Here is a 16820-nt window from a genome sequence, read left to right on the forward strand (position 1 = left end):
TCCATGAAGGCGATTGTGGTCACCATGCCGGCTCAAAATCCCTGGTGGCCAAGGCCTTCCGTCATGGTTTTTACTGGCTGACGGCTCATGCTGATGCGGAGAATCTTGTTAGCAAATGTGACGGATGTCAAAAATTCTCACGACGAGCTCATGTGCCGGCTCAAGAGTTGAGGATGATTCCAATTACTTGGCCGTTCGCGGTCTGGGGGCTTAACATGGTGAGACCCTTCAAGAGGTCTAAGGACAAAAAGACACACCTCCTGGTGGTCGTGGATAAATTTACAAAGTGGATTGAGGCAGAGCCGGTCAGTCAGTGTGATGCAGCCACAACAGTTCAGTTCATCAAAAAGGTGATCTTTCGTTTTGGTTTTCCACATAGCGTCATAACTGATAATGGCACTAATCTCTCCAAGGGTGCAATGGAAGAGTTCTGTCAACAAGAGCATATCCGGCTTGACGTTTCGGCTGTTGCTCACCCTCAATCCAATGGTCAAGCAGAAAGAGCAAATTAGGAGATCTTAAGGGGTATCAAACCACGTCTCTTGGTCCCCTTACAGCGGACTCCGGGTTGTTGGGTGGAATAGTTACCCTCTATGCTGTGGAGCATCAACACTACGCCTAACAGGTCCACGGGTTATACACCTTTTTTCATGGTTTATGGAGCAGAGGCAGGTCTGCCAAGTGACATCCGGCACGACTCGCCCCGGGTGGCGGCTTATGTTGAGGCTGATAATGAAAAAGCTCGACAGGAGGCACTTGACTTGTTGGATGAGGAGCGGGACTTGGCAATAGCCCGCTCAGCAATTTACCAGCAAGACCTTCGTCGCTATCACAGCCGCCGGGTCAGAAGCAGAACATTTCAGGAAGGCGACTTAGTGCTCCGGCTCATCCAGGATCAGTCCAATATGCACAAGCTATCCCCTCCTTGGGAAGGACCCTTTGTGGTCAGCAAGAATCTGAACAACGGGTCATACTACCTCATTGATATTTGAGAGCACAAACACTCACGTAAGTCGGAGGAGGAGACCCGCCGGCCGTGGAATATAGCCCATCTTTGGCCTTACTATACTTAAGCCATCAGCTCGTAAGATGTATATATTTTTTAACAATGTATATATTATATAAAGTCATAAAGCAGGACCTCTGTCCTTTTTCACCCTCAAAAGTTTATATGTCTTTTTGTCAGATGGTGGAAACAACCAACAAGGAGCGGATCATATCTGAATCCGGCTTTACCTTTGGTCCGGCGTATGATCATATCTGGATCTAGCCATGATCACTTGGGGGCTTCCTGTTCAAACATAGGTCGTATCCGAACCAAAGAGAACATAGCTGTCGATACCCGCTTGATCGGCATACTGCCAAACCCACCTGGGGGCTTCTTGATCATATTTAAATCATAGCTTAACCCCTTTGGGTCTGACGTGGATCGTATACGAATCAGCGTCATTAGAAAAATCTCATGGTCACTTGGGGGCTTCCTGTTCAAACATAGGTCGTATTCGAACCAAAGAGAACATAGATGTCGATACCCACTTGATCGGCATCGCCAATCCACTGGGGGCTATATGATCGTATCCGAATCTTAGCTTAACCCCTTTGGAACGGTTTACTGATCGTATTCAAATCAGAAGCCTGTAAATTATTTTGATTATCCTGAGAACTTGGGAAAACATTATGAGATGTTTTTTGTCTTTCCGGTTTAATATTGGTCACACCAGGTTGTTAAGTACCAGGTGAGCATCAAATCAGCAGGAAAGGTTATCAAAGGATCGCAGACATGCTATTATATTTATGCTTAGCAAAGTATAGTCGTAAACCGGCATGTGTAGGGTGTCTTTGGTTCGTTTCCGGGTTACAAATACTTTATGTGACACCTGGTGTGATAAACCGCCAAGGGAGCTTTGGTTTGTTTCATGTGCAGGATAAGACAAACAAATTTAACATCAGGGAGGCAAACGATCAACATAAGCTGGAAATATATAGCAATGGCGGCTTATGAAAGTATTAAGCGCCATAAACATGTGCGAAGGCATGACAAAGTTGAGAGGTTTTTCTATCCTATTACAAGACTCCCCGAGTCTGAATAAATGAAGCATTGTTTTTTGCAAAACATCTGGCGATTCACTCCTTCGGCGGGCTTGAAGCCTCCGGGTTATCCTTCTCCACTTCTCCGTCGGCTGTTTTGTCCTAGAAAGTTGATGAGGCCCAGTTAATGCCGCTCAAAGCTTCAAACTCAGTTTCATCATCTATTAAACCGGCTGGGTCCACTTCAGGGGCAAAAGTATGCTTACGAATTGGAGGGATCAGGCTGATTTGATCATATGGGGCGTTTGGAATTCTTCGGTTTTCACTGTCGTAAGCCGGCGCATACTTGCTAAGATCAGTGTCGTTTCCAATAAGGGTTGCCACAGGACGTATGGCTTTGACACAGGCGGTGAAGTCATGGTCGTCAAATGCAGTACCGTCCTCCTTCAGACTTGGGTATCCAAGGGCAAGGTCGGCCGGGTCTATTTCTGGGAGCCATGCTTTAGCCCGGCTCAATGAGGCTACGGCTCCGGCTCTTGAGGATGCCCGCCTTAAGTCTTGTATCCATTGAGGAAGAAAAGCGAGGCTCTTCAATACGTCTTGCAGAAGGCGGGATGTGGAGTTGATAAGGCTACAACGGCCAAGGCACGTTGTGACCTGGAGTATAGCTGTTCCACTAAGGTGTAAACTGCTTTAAGCTTGATCAACATGTTTTGCTTTAGGTTGGTACTCCTGGGGCCTGTATGTGCACAAGTGTAACAGTCAGCCAGAAGTAATTATTACAATAGTCATTGTAAGGTTACAAGGTTGGAATTTTTGCACGATAACTTACGAAGATGGCTGAGACCATTTGAGATAGCTGCCGTTTTAAGTTGGATAGCTCGGTTGTTGCTTCTGCAAGAGATGCTTCTGCTGTTTCGGCCCGAGTCACCAGGGAAGCCTTCTCATCAGCCCAAGTTTTCTTCTCCGACTCAAAATTCTTCTTTAGCTTCTCATTTTCAGAGACACTGAATTCAAATTTGGAGTTAGCCTTCCGAGTCTCAAGTTCTTGAGTTTCCAGACGACTCTTCAGGACAGCAAGCTCTGATTCAAACTGACTTATGGCAGCCTGCATTGACACCAGGTTATGGTAAGGATTATAGTAAGGTAACATTCAAGTCCCAAGCACCTTACAAGTAAAGATACTTGGCACTTGGGGGCTAATGTATGCTGAAGAATTTTAACCTTATCCTACCGGGTCACACATATTAAGTCTCAAGCACCTTACAAGTAAAGATACTTGACACTTGGGGACTAATGTATATTGCAAAATTTACAACTATCATGTTATAACCAGGTTAAATATATTCTCTTTGAACCGGTTTAATTAATAAGTCAAGCAGATTTCTAAGTCTACAACATATTTATTCATAAGCGATAAACTTGGGGGCTGGTACAGTATGTAAGACTCAGGTAAAAAGTATAAGTTATACCTCGGATTTGTGCTGTATTTGTTTTACCATGTCAATTTCCAGGTCATGACTATTATGCACTTGATTCAGATAGCCCGAGACTATATCACCAATGCTTAAGTGAGTATAATTAGTAATGTCCTGCTTGGCTTTTCGGCGTTGGGCAAATTCTTCCTTGGCGATACATTTGGCAAGGACGGTAGGCCGCCCTGGTTCAACAAACTAAGACCTCACAATCTCAAATTCCGGTTCATTTTTTTTGACCGGGCTAGGAGTCTCCGGGTCACTTGTGTTGAGAGTATCTTCGGCAGGCGGATCAGAGGTTGGCATTGGAATATCAGAAGCCGGATCAGGCGGCGGCTGATGGGTAGAGCTGTCTGGAGCAGACGCATTAATCACCAGTTCAGCCACGACCGGTTCTTCGGACGACTTATTCTTCTTTGCCCGTTTACTAGGCTTCACATGCATACTGTTAACAAAAGCAGAAGGATGAATACGCAAGCATGGGTAAAGTAAAAAGTGCATAAGGTTACATTACCCGGGAGCAGTTTTGAAAGCCGGCATGTTTGACTGCATGGATTCACCGGAAGAAGGAGAGGTATCATGATAATTGGAGTCAGACGAATTGAGAGGATGGCGAATTAAGCCCGCTAAAGGTAAAACAGAACGTAAAGCGGAGATAACCTCAGTTCAACGCTTCCTGGTTACGTCAGGTAAGTCGAAGGAGAGTTCCGCATCCTTGTTGTTCCGGGTCTGCCTCCGGCTCTCAAGCTGTTGTTGCTTCAAAAGAAATCGAGGATCTTGATAAGCAAGAGCATGTGAAAATCTTACTTTCCGGGTCACCCTTCGGATCTTTTGCTTTGGCAAAGGCTCTGAGTCGGAGGAGACTATAGTTACCTCTTCATTGGCTGCTCGACTGTTTCCCGTATCCTCCTAAAGGGATAGAATGTCAGACAGGTAATGACAAGGGAAGTTTAAAAATAATAATTTAAGATTACCTCTTCATCATCCGAAGAACTGTCCTCCAATCTGAGTAAGTCGGAGGCACTAGATTTCTTCTTCTTTGAGGTTCCCGTCTTGGCGGCTTTTCTTTTGGCTTTCTTGGTCGTCCTGGCTTGTTTGGCAGCCTCATGGTCATATTTGGCTTTCCAGAAGTTATCATCGGCCTGTGGAAAAGGATAAGGAATTATGAGTACCAAAAAAGTTGTAATATAGCAATAAGTATTTATTATGATTGATAACTTACTACAGGGGCCGGGTTATTCTTGCAAAAGGGAAGTAAGCCGAAGGCGTTGCTTGTCATAGTGCCCTCCTTCAGCAGCGACTGGGTCGTAGCATCCACCACGTCATCTGGTAAGTCGTCAGGACTATGGCGTAACGGGTCATCCTTTTCGCCTGTATAAGTACACATTAAGCCAGAACGGCGGCTTAATGGAAGTACTCGCCAAGTGACCCAGACTCGGACCAGATCGATGCCGTTTAAACCGTTTCCCAAGAGAGCTTTGATCTTTTTGATGGTGGGATTGAGAGGCAACCGTTCAACGGCCGTCAGTTTGTCTGGTAACGGATGGTTGGATTCAAGGCACAGGGCGCGAAAGCCGGGCAGAGGCTTCTCATCAGTCGGAGAAGTGTCCTGACAGTAGAACCACGTTTGGTTCCAAGATTTTGGGTGACTCGGCAGCTCAGCATAAGGAAAAAGGCAGTCTCTCCGTCGTTGGATTGAGATGCCGCCAAGCTCAAGACTGGGCCCGTTGGCACGTTCATTTTGCCGGTTCATATAGAAAAGTTCCCTGAACAATAGCAGGCTTGGCTCCTCTCCCTTGTACACCTCGCAGAAGACTTGGAAATTGCAAATATTTGACACGGAATTGGGTTCGATGTCTTGAGGTCTAAGGTCAAAGAAATTCAAAACTTCCCTGAAGAATTTTGAGCCGGGAGGGGCAAATCCCCGGCTCATGTGATCCGTAAAAACTATCACCTCCCCGTCTTTGGGATGAGGCTTCTCTTCAGACGGGTCAGGGACACGATAAGACATAACCTCCCTTTTTGGCAGATGGCCGGATTTCACGAACTCAGCCAGTTTACTCTTGGTAACTATGGATGGGACCCAATTGCAGGTTACAGGGGCCTTGGCCGCCTTAGGAGCCATGACAACAGTTGGCCTATGATAAAATAAGAAGATCCGGTTCAATTTTAACCAGGGAGGAAAATCCTAATTATTCAAGGTGGCAGCTTAAGGAGGGGCCTAATGATATAAGGATGACTGTGCAACAATATTTAAGCCGCTACAAGTATCAAGCACAATTCAAAATTCTTCAGGTCACGAGGAGCAATCAAGGTTCTGTGTCATTTATTTAAGCCGGACACCTCAACTGTTGTGTTTAAGGGCATTTACCAGAAGAAGTTTTCCGGGTGATAAAAACAAGTTTCACAGATGACAGTTATTACTCTGGATCAAAATATTGCTCTGAAAAGAAAATTTTCTAGACCTAAAAACAGGGTAGAGAAGTTCATACACTCGAAGAGGGTTTCCAAACAAGGGAAACGAGATCTATTTCTATGCAAGATCAACACAAACAAGTACCGCAACAGTTCTACGTAGTTTTTACGATCTAAACAGGGAATTGGAGGTAAGAACTAGCGAGGGTTTGCGTCGGGCGGTGATGAACGCCGACGAACTCGACAAAGTCCTAATGCAGATATGAGAAAGGGAAGGAGAGGAACTCACGGATGCGGACGAGCTGCGGAGGTTCGCCGTCGATCTCTGGTCAGAGTCAGGTTGATGCAGCGGCCCGAGTCGGTGAAGACGAGGGGTTCGACGGCGGCGGCGGCGGAGCTCGAGAGGAAGCAAGAGGAAGAGGACGACTGAAAGAAGGAAGAGTGAAAGACCTAGGTCGCTCTATTTATAAAGGAAGACTGACCGAGATGGCGCGAGAAACGAGGAGACCAAAACATCATTATCCAGCGGCCCCGACGCCTCGATTCTCGGGATGGTCAGTAAAGGCAAAGATCCGTTGGAAGATATGACAGAGTAAAAATAAGTTTTATTGAAGATGACGTCACGGAGACTTAACCCGGATCCATATGATGACGTCACGGCGGGTTAAAACATTCATGCAAGACAAAAGACTAAGGACAGTTCCATGAGGTACTTTAAGATTGACATGAACAGGTTCAAATCAATCTGGGGCCTAATGTTGGGGATATAACTATTTGAGTAAGCCGCCCAGGAGGGGCCAGGTTACGCAAAGAAGACTTACCAGAGAGATGGCCTAAGACCAAAGCATGAAGATGGCGGTTCATAGAGGGCTTAAGGCCCGTTGTAGTAAACCGCCATAATAATATTACTTGTATCATAAGGTAGACTTAACTAGTCACCGAGCCGAACATTGTTTATAAGCCGGCAGGGACTCTGTAAGCCGCAGGGCGTCCACCCGTGTATATAAGGGGACGACCCGCTGGCGGCTGAGGGCAAGGAACAAATCATCGAGAACCGGGCATAGCGTATCTCGCTCCCTGGTCATCGAAACATCAATACCAACCCAACTAGACGTAGGCCTTACCTTCACCGTAAGGGGCCAAACTAGTATAAAACCCTCTCATGTCCTTTGTCCCGATTAACCCCTTCAAGCTTCCTAGTTGCGATGGCTCCACAACTAAGTCCTTTCACGAGGACATCTGACGTGACAATTCCACGACATGTCTATCTCTTTCTTTGAGTTGTATTAACCCGTTCTTATTCATGTCACTGACAAATCCCCTATTTCCATTTTGAACCTAGCCAAGTCCTCCAAGAAAGCTAGAACCAGCACGTAACACTGACAGGAATAGTTCAAGTAAAACAACAGGTAGTAAGAAACCAAGCAGCTGCACATTGTAGCCTGTTGAGTTTGCTGAATGGGAATCATGTTTCACCCTAATTCTCCTATGAATTTTGAAGATTAATGTGTGATTAGTGCTCATGTATGTGGTGTTCTTAGTATTGAGGGCATTATCAGATCGGGTATTGAATATCTCATAACATATGTGTTGTCTCCTGTCTAATGTGTATTATGAAGATATGTATTCTGCTATGCTCATATAAAGATTTATATTCTGCTGTGCTCCATCTAAACTGTAGTTTATCTGAAGGAGTATTCTGCTATGCTTCGATATTCATTGCATACTTTATTGCTGCAATCGGTGAAATTCAGCTGGCTGGTGTGTCAGTGGTGGCTGCCGCTTTGTCCCGCAGTACTGCTAGCGACATGTGGCGGGCAGCCGCGATGGCTGTGAAAGTTGCTGGTGCCTGTTTTGGTGTTTGGCGGGCAACCGCATCATTCCTGCCCTGCTTGCAACCCAGGGCCTTCGTGACAGTGCCATCTTCGCTGCAGCCACAATGCCAGTCTAGCCCATCTATGAGCCCGTCTATTTTGTGGCTTTCATCTTCAGGTTAAGCTTTGCTCCTCAGTAGCAATCCTCTATTTTTTGTTGGAATTTGTTGCATGCATAGGTTGATTACTTCATTCGGAGATGATATGTTGCAGCCGGGGTTCAAGCTTGTTGGCTGCTGCACTTTTCTCTGACATGGCAGCCGGCTGCCCTGGTGCGCTTCACATCCATGACAATCCCCTTCTACTATGTTCTTCCTCTTCCACTTCATCAGGAAGTCAGGATTCAACGATTTCAGGGATGTTGTTTCTTTTTTTGTCTGTTGTTGATTAAGTTTAGGCTTTTGTTATTTTTTCCATTACAAACAAAAATAGATTGAAATTGTGTGGAAGATGTACATACCCGAGGTATTGAAATGGACATAATAGAGAAACACTTTCATAGAAGGTAAAATGCAGCCATCATTCTGTGAATCTTCAGTGGTAAGTTCGATAGGTGGTTCTAGAATACAAGTAAGTGCATAGTCAACCAGTCAATTATTGGTAATACGGTCTTAGATGTGAAAAGTATCAAGGGGTATAACATAAAATTGTTCTTGCAATCATATGCTAGGCGGCAACATGATGTATTTAGACATCTTTCCCTCCCAACAAAATTATGTTTATCCAATCTTCTGCAGCTGTATTGTTAATACACGAATCAATATCTAAGCTAACAAACATAAACTATGAGTAAAAGTTTGAAGGACTAGAGACACAAAAGAAAACCTTTTGTTCGTGTTTCAGTTTATTCTATTTTTCATTAACATTTTTGCAAGGTGTTGTACTGTGCTAGACCTATGACAATCATTCATGATACTGGCATCTGTTAGGTTAAATTATTTTCTTTTACTTACTACCTACATGTACCTTAAAGCAGTATTACAAAAGTCAAGGGGCACAAATATTGCTTCAAATAATAGCAGTACAACCATGCTTGAATTAATTATTTTATTCCCTTTCTAATATATTGGGTGATGTTGCTTATAGATTGCTTCTCGAGCCGTTCTAGCTTTCCACTGAGTGATTTTGCATGATCCAGTTTGGAATTTCAGTCGCGATTTCTGCACTTGCATTTCTGCAGGTGTCACAAAGATTTCGTAATAGATAACTATGTTTCAAAGTCAGCCATTGCTGAGGCAATGGAACTACACAGTTATGTTTATGTCTTGGTCTTTCCTTTTCTTTGGTATGATTCTACAACCTTGAATTTTGTAACACTCTCATCACAACCATCATCCAGCTTGTGATTCTATTTCTATATCTTGTCAGGTGAAAGAATGGAGCCATAGATTTTATTTTAGCCTGATGGAAATTTATCCTCCTGTTTTGGGTTTCTCAATCAACACTCAGTATAGCCAGAGTCAAGTGTACTGTAGGATACGCTGTGTTGGGCATGTGCTAGACTGATATGTTTATTTTTTGGGGGGTTCAAAAGAAAGGCTATCGAGTGTTCCCACGGAGAAATCTTTACCTTGTTGTTTCAACTATTAGCTTCTGTTACATTACAGTGCTTTCGAGTTGCAAATGCTAATGGAATACAGAATTTCATGTGCCATATACTAATCCTTTGGAAGCTGTTGTTTCCGTTATACAGAAATTTAGCTTTATAACAAACATATCTTGCTGATAAAGTGTATCATGTCGTATGCATATTCTCCTTGGATCATAGGTACATTATATCAACCAAAGAGTCTCCAGACATCAACACAATTTGGCAGACTACACCTGGAAGCTCAGACGAAATGGTTAAGCTAGAGCTACAACTGCAGATATATGCTGTTTGGGTGCTAGAATAATATGATAAATGTGAGAACGCCTTTACACACTAATCTTTTGAAATGCGTCAAGTTTATCTGCCTTGAAAAGGAAGGATATGCTTTGACAACGTTTATGCTCTTCTTTTACAGTCAAGTATACGAAGTCCTAGGAGTGATGTAATATTTCTATAATAGAAGAAAGATCTTTAAGATAGAAATTTATATTTCTTATGTGATATCCATGTTTTAGATGCAGCACGATGGAGCACATAAAAAAGTATGACGCCATGCAAAAAACGGCGCGGCAAAGCGCGCGTATCCTTCTAGTCTCATAGATTCTCACAAGAGATAGCCCAAAACTGGCTTGCTGTAACAGCGCTCCGTTCATATCTTCTACCCTCATCAAGCTAGGCCATCTTCAGATGAAAGATTGTAAAATCACAGCTGTCATCTGTATTTGATATTAAACATCTTGTAGAAGCAATCCAACTATGGAGGTCCACTTGGCTGGGAAAATAAAGCGTGCATATGCGACCAAGACCAATAGAATGTACTCTAGTTACATACCATTGTACAAGATTTCTTGCACGGGTTAATTTGGTAAATGCCACTCCAAATTTGGCAATTCCGAGAAAAACCACTGCAATTTTCAAACTTTAAAAAACGCCATTTCATGCTATTTTCAGTGGCATTTTTCGAAGTATGCAGTGGCGTTTTTCAAAGTTGCAAAAATTGCAGTTGCATTTTTCAAAGTTTGAAAATTACAGTGGCATTTTAATGAATCGCCATAATTGGAGTGACATTTATCTAATTAACCCTTTTTGTAATGTGCAAAGAAAGAACGATTCACAGAAATCACGATACATCTATCTATCTAGTATACTCCCTCCGTCCCAAAATAAGTGTCTCAACTTTGTACTAGCGTTAGTGTAAAGTTGGGACAGAGGGAGTATATGCAAGGTGCCGACAGTATATAGAGTTACCACCTCTGAATTATGTCCGGAATTAAAACAGTTATCTAGAGAACAGATGAAAATGAATAAATCACGGAAGAGAGATTGCTTTCTTAAGATCCATGCCATTGCCCACTAGTGTTACTAGTATTCTTCCTCATCACCAAAATGTCACCCTAAAATTCTTCCTCTTATTTTATGTGTCAGATCTGCACACACCATGTCTAGAGAAAAATGTTGCACAAACAAATTCCAAAAATTAGGATGATACAATAGATTGTTAGATACTGCTACTAAATGTCGCTTTCCACTTGAGTTACCTGTATGAAAATATGCCCATTCTAATAGACTAAATTGGACATTTATGAAAATGACACAATAGCTTTTCGCTAAAAATCCTCTAACCACTGGTGTATTCTGACATAAGAAAGTGATTTCTCAACATAATTAGTTAAGCCCGGTCCTGATGATCTGGAAACATAAGAACTCGTATCATACAGATGCCGCTGTGACAAGGGAATATATAGATAAAACTGTTGTGACCCTGAAGAGTCTGACATAATAACTCTGAATCATACATAAAAGTTAGCCAACTTCAGCTTTGATTCAAGTTAACTTGGTTCCCGACGGATGTTTTGAACAACTACTATAGCTTCACACCTGAATTGGGTATAATAAGTTTCAGAGTTCACACAAGGAGGCTGAAAGATTCAGAGCTAACGCTCAGCTCTGTTACAAATTCAGAGTTCAGACTGAAATTACATAACGCTTACTGTTACATGCATAAGTGGCTCATTCAAATTGTTTACATCCAAGTGAAGATCCAACAAAATGTACAAATGGATTAAAGCACCAGATGCTACTAGTTTATTGAAATCTACAGTACAATACTAGAAGGGTTACTTAACTTGCAAAATTCAGAATAGAGACATCATCAAGGCATACTTGTCTCTGAAGCTTCAGGGCCTTCAGAATCATGTATAGCACAGCAAAGCCATAGCCGCCATGTTTCCTCTTGTTTCCTGGAAGAAGAAAGAAAAACACCATGTACATCCAGTTTCAGCACATTTTCACCTGGAAGAAAGAAAGCCCTCTGCTTTTCAGCACCATACCATACAAGCGTCGATTTGCTTCTCTAGTACGAATACCAGGGCACTTGAAATATCTGCTACGTAGTGATATACAAATTGGCAATCAACAGAAATGCTACTAGCCCCTACTAAACTATCCAGTTTCGAGATCAGATGCCCCAAGAAAAGAATCAGCCAGTAGTCCATCCAAAAATACACGAGACAAGTAACCAAATAAACTAATACAAAAAACTAGTAAACACTTCTTTAACAGTAGTCAATATCTATAAACAAAACTACTACAGGAAGAACGGAGGTTTTCAGCTTAGAACTAGAGAAAGCAACCAACAAACTAGATCAAAACTGTATCCTTGGCAGTGATCAGCACACTGCGGCCAACAACAAATCCAAAATTGTTTCCTGCGGAAAAGAAGTCCAAAATTTTAATCGAAAAGAAAGTGTGGGAATTCCTAAGTTCCTATCCTCTTCATGGCCAAAATGAGAACATTCTTTCATGGAAAGATAGGTGGAAGATTGCATTGAAAACTGCAATGGCCATTTCAGAACAAAAAGATACAGAGTGTGCAGAAATACTACTCATCAATACTTCAAATAATTTATAGGATGCCCTAGTCTCACTCTCTTAGTTCAAATATGTGTGCTAATATGACACGAGGAAGAACAAGTTCATAGCAGTGTGATATTTTCTTCGCTACTGATTTACACTGACATTATGAACATACCCATTCTCATACCGGTCTTGATTCATGTAAAACTGAATCTGGCAGGCACTTCTCCTCTGCAAGCGGTTGCATAGTCTTCAGCAAGATGAGGTGCAGCTTCCTTGTGAGGGCATATGAACCTTTCCATAAATACCTTCTCGCTGACCATGACTGTATTAAAGAAGTCACCTTCCTCGTGAGGGCATATGAACTTCTCCACAAATTCCTTCTTGGTTATCTTACTGCGGAATATTAATCCCGGTTGCGACCTAGCAATCCATTTTCCTTAAGAAACTTTACAACATAGTGTCAGGCTCTTAGCCGGCCCTTCAGGCTGAAAGTGAGCAGTGTCGGCCGATGAGCAATGTATGCCGGTTCCCACCCCACTCAGAGATGAGGAACTCGGACCTGCGCTGCAGCGATTCCTTGGACCTAGTGAGCACCGTTGGAGCCTTAGAAACAAAATTTATATAACGCTTACTGTTTACATGCATGCGTGACTCTTTCAAATGTTTACATCCAAGTGAAGATCCAACAAAATGTACAAAATCGATCAAAGCATCAGATGCTACTAGATGTTTATTCAAAGAACAGTGCTATACAGACAACAAAACTCGCACGATTCATGCACGACAGTGAAAATCCAGCCGCACATGCATGTGAGTTAAAGGGCAACGGCCGTAGATTCCTGGTCGTGCGGAAATCGGCCATCAAATATCGTGTGCCGAACAGTTTCGTTATTCAAATGTAGAGCTGTTTTACGGTGATTGGGTTAGTACTCGGAGTACTTAGCAGTACTTACATGTCTGATCACGTCTGATTTTTATTAGCCGTCCGATCTTGCGGGGAATTTTAATTGATTAAATTTAATATGTTAATTGCGATAAGGGCATAATGGTCCAGGGGGAAATATCTTTTCTTGAACCGATCACCTGAGGACCAGATCCATGTCTACTCGATCCAGTTCAGAATCCTCCTCCGATGTATTCGTCGCCGCTCGCCGCTCCTGACCTTCTCCGTCCTCGACCTGCCTGGTCAGAGGAATAAATTCATCATCCTCGTCCTTCTCCGTCCCCAGCCCCCCACGCCGTCACCGAAGAAGAAGAAGGCCGGATCTGCGCCGGCTGAATAGGCGGCGACGGCGGCGGGCGATCCCATCTCTTCGCGCGTACCATCATTAAGGTATGAATCCGGCTTGGCGTTCTGCTTGTTCTCTTGGCCGTTGCACCCCTCCACCGTGCATGCAGTACAACCTCAACCCCACAAGATCCGGGTAATTTAGCAGTATGCGAGATTTGTACGGACTAGAACAACGAATGAAAAGCTTCATCGTGGCATAGTTTCTCTTGAGCTAATCGCATCATGTTAGTTTAACTAAGATGTTGAGGGCATTGCTTACTTCCTTTGGTACCACAGAAAAAAAAGTGACATACTTGACGTTTGAGATGAGATATACTAAAGGAAGATGAGATACTGGTTCCATAGTTGACTTAATTTAGTTTATTAAAGTCATCATCACTTTAGGTTTGCATAGTGCATGAAATATAGTTTAAAGGAAGATGAGATACTACTTGTTGGACGTTGATAATTGGTTTCTCTCACATGTCAAACGAGCAAAGTCTTTTCCATGCACTTGTCTTTGCCTATGAGCTATTTTACACCTGCAACATTGATAAACAGAAAGATGTTGATGATTGGTTTCCCTCACATGTCATATGCAGGAAGACATGGCGTATGCAAGTGATGAGAGTATGTTCGAGTATCTAAATGTTGTCAGCAAGATGTTTGATAGTGAGGCTGAAGGCTATGAATTCTACAACAAATATGCTCTTGAAAAAGGTTTTAGTGTGAGGAAAAGCTACGTTGAGTGGGATGGATCCAACAAATACATAATTTTAAGGAAAATTGTGTGTAGTCGTCAAGGGTTTCGCGAAGAGAAGCACATGAAAAGAAAGATGGAAGATAGAAAGAGGAGGCCACGAAGTTTAACTCGTGTTGGGTGTAATGCTAAATTGGTCATTACGAGACAGGAGGAAACCGGTCGGTGGTTTGTCAAGGATTTCATCGATGAGCACAACCATCCTCTAGCCCCACAGGATCTTTCTTGTCTGCTGCGTTTGCACAGACGAATTAGCGATGAGCAGAAAACGGACATTGCGGACATGGAAAAATGTGGGATCCGCAAATACCGTATTATGGATATTTTGTGCTGTCAATACGGTGGATTTGATAAGGTTGGATGCATAAAGAGGGACATTTATAATTTCTACCATGCTAATAAGCAAGAGACAATCAACGCCGGTGATGCTAATACGGTGATCATGCACATGATGGCGAGGCGAGAGCGAGATGTGGATTTTTTCTTCAAGTACTTGGTAGACGAGCATGGCCATCTGAAGGGACTGTTCTGGGCTGATAGTCAATCGCGACTTGACTATGAGGCTTTCGGAGCGTCATTGTTTTCGATAGCACACACAGAACCAACAAATACAATTTGCCATTCGTGCCGTTTGTCGGGTTGAATCACCACCGGAGCATTGTCATTTTTGGCTGTGGTATAATTTATCATGAAACAAGCCAGGCATACGAGTGGATGTTGCAGACCTTTTCTGGTTACATGGCACAGAAGCATCCGATATCTGTGATCACAGATGGGGACCTTGCAATGCAGAGAGCAATCAGGGTGGTCTGGCCAGACTCAAACCATAGACTATGTATATGGCACATTCAGCAGAACATTGTACGCCATTTGCATGATGATGACGTAAAGGAGGAATTCAGATCTTTCATTTATGATACTTCTTCCATTGAAGAGCATGAGATAGAATGGATACAATTCTTACAACGGAATAAAGTAACCAGTGAGGAGTCTTGGCTGCATTAGATGTATCAGATGAGAAAGTTGTGGTGTGCTCCATATCTTGAGGGGCGTTGTTTCCTAGGATTGAGCAGCAATCAGAGGAGTGAGAGCTTGAACTCTGTGCTACATACGCATCTTGAGGGTAAGATGTCGTTATTTGAAATGCTAGAGCACTATGAGTGTTGCCTTGCGTCGCGACGGATTAACGAAGCTCTCCAAGACGTCGAAGCCTTGCAGTCCGTTCCATTTACAGAGGAAAATGCTTCGCCGCTTGAGAAACACGCCGCAACAGTTTTCACACCTAGTGTCTTTAAGATGGTCTTATGGAGCATAGATGCTGTCAGCAAATGTCAGATCAGAGAGATACTAGATGGATCAGAAGGTTCCACTTATGTTGTGTCCAAGCAGGAAAGAATGGATAAAAAGTTTGGAGTGCGCATTGAAGAGCAAGGAGGTCTTTTGCACAGGGGGAGTTGTTATTGCCGTAAGCTGGAATGCGCAGGCACACCATGTTCCCACATTTTTTACATATTGGGGATTTTAAAACAAACAATTCTGCCCAATTGTTGCGTTCCCACTAGGTGGACTATGAATGCAAACTGTGCATACACACCTACCAGAAAAAATTAGATGTATGACTATTCGGTAAGCCTGCAGAGGTACCGCGAGTTGCGGAATTGTAGTCACGCCGCAAGTTTCAAGGCATGCCACTCTGATGAGGACTATCACCGTCTAAAGATGCTTTTGCAAGCACAACATCATGACAAGCAATCAAGTTTTGAACAAGCTGACAGCAAGGAGTCAACTAATGCTCAGCATAACAACATTAGGTTTGGCCCGTTGATGCCGCACTCGGAGAAAGTTGATAAGGTTCTGGATCCCGTGCATGTGCCAGGCCGAGGTGCACCGAAGAAAAGGCTGCAGGCAAAGACAAAGAAGTCAAGATCACAGAATATCTGTGGCTATTGCAAGAATCCCAGTCACAATCGACGTAAGTGCACTAAATTGCTAGAGGTACGAAATATATTCATATTTATTTTTTGCATGTGTTTTACTCATAATTGATGTCCATGTGATTTATTCTATTCTTCCGTGTAGGACCTCGAGGCTGAACTGTGATGTCTACATACAGCATGAACTGACGATGAGCCAGAGAAAGTCGTGTGCCATTCAGCTTTGTGTGACGTGGTCTTTACATTCTATTTCATCGTGATAGTAATTTAGTGAAGTGCGGTTGTACTGCCATGTTACTGTATTAGTTCGACATCTTTCATTTTCATTTTATGTCTGTATCATTTGATGTCCAACTTTAAGAATGATGATGCATTTCAAATAGGAATAAGGGCTAGCATGGAGCACTTGTTATTTTCGAGTAGAATAATTTTTGTGATGTATTTATGCACGCACGGCCGCCAGACGGATCTCCCGCGCGATCCCACTGTCTGCATGGCTCATGCATGGCAGGCCGTTTTCCTACATCGACCCAAACACTGGCCCATCCGAGGTTGCAGCTCCGGACGGCCCACGTCGCGTACGATCTCGCGCGTTGTTCTCGTGTAACTAAAAA

Source organism: Triticum dicoccoides, chromosome 2B (assembly GCF_002162155.2).
Source record: "Triticum dicoccoides isolate Atlit2015 ecotype Zavitan chromosome 2B, WEW_v2.0, whole genome shotgun sequence".
Taxonomy (NCBI): domain Eukaryota; kingdom Viridiplantae; phylum Streptophyta; class Magnoliopsida; order Poales; family Poaceae; genus Triticum; species Triticum dicoccoides.